Source organism: Coregonus clupeaformis, chromosome 7 (assembly GCF_020615455.1).
Source record: "Coregonus clupeaformis isolate EN_2021a chromosome 7, ASM2061545v1, whole genome shotgun sequence".
Taxonomy (NCBI): domain Eukaryota; kingdom Metazoa; phylum Chordata; class Actinopteri; order Salmoniformes; family Salmonidae; genus Coregonus; species Coregonus clupeaformis.
In genome coordinates this window covers 58,814,832-58,818,657 of record NC_059198.1, presented here as the reverse complement: position 1 = coordinate 58,818,657, position 3,826 = coordinate 58,814,832, and the positions used below count along the sequence as shown (strand labels likewise).

The 3,826-nt window shown below is 42.4% G+C and overlaps 1 long non-coding RNA gene across 1 annotated transcript; it reads right to left on the bottom strand.

The window, feature by feature from the left end:
• Positions 1-1,043: 1,043 nt before the first annotated feature.
• LOC123491331 lies at positions 1,044-1,680 on the bottom strand. The gene is made up of 3 exons (XR_006661285.1): positions 1,640-1,680; positions 1,168-1,279; positions 1,044-1,080 (listed from the first exon to the last, which is right to left on the bottom strand). It is a non-coding gene; the product is annotated as an uncharacterized LOC123491331 (long non-coding RNA).
• Positions 1,681-3,826: the final 2,146 nt, after the last annotated feature.

Sequence of the window (3,826 nt, the reverse complement as noted above, 5' to 3'; positions counted from 1 at the left end):
TGTCGGGCATGGTTATACTGGCCTGTGGCCTTCTTGGAGGCCTTGATGATATCGGGAGGGGGGCTCCCATTTGAAGCAGGGCTCCAGATTGGCCATCTTTATGGTCATTATTGAGGACAGGGTGCCATCCAATGCTAGGCTGTTTCTTCTCTTGGTTTTTGTTCAGTCCCACAACTGAAAACACCCTCTCAGCATCTGCGCTTTGCATGGGGCAACACCAGGACAAGCTTGGCGACGGCAGCAAGCCTCTCGAATTCTTTGGCTCCTGTCACCTATGGAAAATGCACCAAAACACAATGGAAAAACATACCTTGATTTTGATTGATTAATACTGTAAGTATACTGTAGGTTGATCCATTAACAAAGTTCAGATAAAAACATGCATAATTTGCAACATGCATGACACATATGCATGCAACAATTTTAAGCAACAGATGTAGCCAAGCCACACCTGCCAAAAGGAAAGACAAAAAAAGGAAAAAAATGTACCTTATGCTTCGGGTTGCCATTTCAGCCCAGAAGCTTTCCATTTCAGTTTGGTCCTGCAGGGATATCATTGGCATGGTCTGATAATTTAGAAACTCCTCACCCAGAAGGTCATGCTCCTCTGGCCCATGGTATGGGAGGAGATGGGGAAACCTATTTATGAAAGTAGAGTTACAAGTTGTTACGTTTTAGGTATATAGTCATCAACCAGCAGCAGTTCATACACATCTTTGAGGAGAAGCCACATAAGAATATCTCATGTGCAGTTTAGGAGTGAACACACCTCATCATAAAACACAGGGTATTTTAGCTAAGATGATAGACAATAATTAGAGAAAAAAAAACTAACCTTTCAACAAAGTACAGGACATCTTCGATGTCACTTTCAGCCCTCTGCCGTACATCTACAAATTGTGCGTGCTTGATCAGTGGCTCTTCCAGTGGCAGCTTCTTAAGTGCATAGTCCCCAGCACTTGTCAGGAAAACACAACACAGCTTCATGGAATGAATCCACCTGCTGTGGTGTGATGTCACCCTCGTCGAGTAATCTGTTAAGTTTAGCCCTGGTTGTGAACCCAATGTTCAACTTTCTTCCTGTCACAGATACAGCATATCGGTATAAGGTACAGGCTAAATATCACATATCACAGTGTTTGATCATAATAATAGTCAAATACTAACCTGGTAAATGGTTTGCCTTTTCTTTAAAGGCAATTTCACAAGGCTCCTCATGGCACTGCAGAGCTGCTGGAACCATAAACTTGGAACATAGCTTGCGTTCGAATTTCACCATCTATAACAGACATTTACAAAAATAGTAGTTGAAACCTGTTGTAGAGGATCCCTGCAGATATCATCAAGAAACACAGAATGGAAAAAAACAGCAAAATCCAATCACACCTCATCATGTAACAAAAATATTGATGACTGCTCTCTCTGAAGCAGCAAGTTGAAAGAAGTGAAAGTTGGTACGGTGGCTTAGAAGAACAGCAGGTACACTTCTATTGCACACATTTCCTGTATTTATGTTAAATTCTTTGGAATACATTCACCACACTAAATCATGTTCACACGCACAAACAAATAATTTATTTCAAGATTTAAAGTTTAAGAGAGTGAGTACTCAATTGGATGACATTTCATTGTTACATACCTAGTCTCAGCTCAGCTTCTTATCAGACTTCTTGAGGTAGTGATCGTTTCTTCTCCTTTTGTCTTTCGCGGCAATGGTATCTCTTCTTCTGTCGCTAACTTCGGGGTGCAGCGCATATGGTTCAGTGGCGCTCATCAGCGCCATCTACCGTTGGGGAGTTTGAAAAAAGGAACAAACGAGTCTCGGGCAATTTTTTTTGCGTGAGAAATTGGATGTGTGGCGTGAGTGCGTGTGAAAACAGGCAAACACGTGTGTCACACGCGCAAAGCGTGAGATTTGGCAGCTCTGAATGCTGGTTCAAAATTAATTGTTTACAAGGTAACCATGAATTACCATGAATTGTTTACGAGGTTAAATGTCTGATTTGTTACATTAAATAATTTAGTAATGACTCGAAAGAATGATGCAATCATCCGTTTTTATCGCCAGTAAGAAACTGCTAGCTAACTGGGAAGCACAAAAACTGTCAAAAACAGACCCCTAGAAATCGTCAGATCGCCCTCTAGTGCCGAAAGTAAGAACTCCTGAAAATGCACAGTCAGAAAATAATAATGACTGTCAAGGAAAATTAGTTTTTTTTTGATAGAGGCATAATAAGACAATAAATGTGACTGTGTGTAAATGATTACAAATTAGTGCAGGAAATGAAGAAATTGATAAAAATGATGGAAGTGAATTCTGGAATTAAAAAATTAACTACACAAATGAGCAAATGCTGTGTGCATTAAGGAAATAGACGCCTGGCTCAAATAGAAGCCTGTATCTAATAAGCGCCTGTTATATTCAGTGATTTAAGCAAAAAACACCCAGGCTATTAATTGAAGTTTTACAGTAAGTAAAACTGTGTTAGCCACGACAAAATTTGAATAAGGACACGTGATACTAATATATTCAAGGTCTCCAAAGATGGATTCTGTACTATTTCCAAGATCTCCACAAGTGACCCAAGAGAAACCTGCCAGCTAAGAAAACACCGTCAATCTATGCTGCACTCCATGATTATCTGCCTTCTGACTTCCACTGAGCCATGTTTGTGGTTCTGATTAAAACACTCAGTGGCCATCTAGTACAGGGTCGGACCCCCTTTAACTCCAGAACAGCCTGAATTCTTTGGGGCATGGAAACGTAGCTCAACTGGTATCAAGGGACCTAACGTGTGCCAGAAAACATTCCACACCATTACACCACTGCCACCAGCCTGTACTGTTGACACCAGGCAGGATGGGGCCATGGACTTATGCTGCTTACGACAAATCCTGACTGTTATTTGCCTGTTTGAGGCCCGCCTGTTAACTTGCACGATTCTTGCCATTCTCCTTCGACCTCTCATCAACGAGCTGTTTTTGCCCACAGGACTGCAGCTGACTGGATGTTTTTTGTTTGTCGCACCAATCCCTAGACACTGTCGTGCTTGAAAAGCCCAGGAGGCCGGCCATTTGAGATACTGGAACCGGCGCACCTGGCACCGACGATCATACCACGCTCAATCGCTTAGGTCACTCGTTTTGCCCATTCTAATGTTCAATCGAACAGTAACTGAATGCCTTGATGCCTGTTTTATATAGCAAGCCACGGCCACGTGATTCACTGTCAATAGGAGCAAACCATTTTAGTGAACGGGGTGGAGTACCTAATAAACTGGCCACTGAGTGTACATGCAGTGTGACATCACATCACTAAATTGCTGGCAACAGGACAGCCATCTTGTGCCAGTAGTGGCTAGCCTATAGAGCTTTGTGTCACGGCACAGTACATGTCAGATATAATTCACTAAACTCTCTGACATTTCATCTTCATTGACCCAGAATGGTCGAAAGCTTTGACATCAAGTGCCATTAGTAGCAGCCACTTGTGATGGATTGCCCTGCGGGGAATTATATTAGCGGGAACATTGGAGAGGTAAATCAGATCAATAGTTTATTTCAAAACAAGAGGAATCATGGTCATAGACTCGTCACTCGCTGGCAAAATCCCTTCTCAAGGCTCCAATACGGGCTGACGGACGACGTCTGTCAAGGACGCCGCGCACTTGTGGAAGTGTGCACGGGGGGCACACACACGCACACACACAAAAAGAATAACAGATAGAGATAGAAAAGAGGGTGAACAGAAAGTACACAAGCAGATTAGTCTACTGGCATTTGTACAAAGAGCTCTTTTTCATTGTTCTCCCATTAAAAGAAAGGC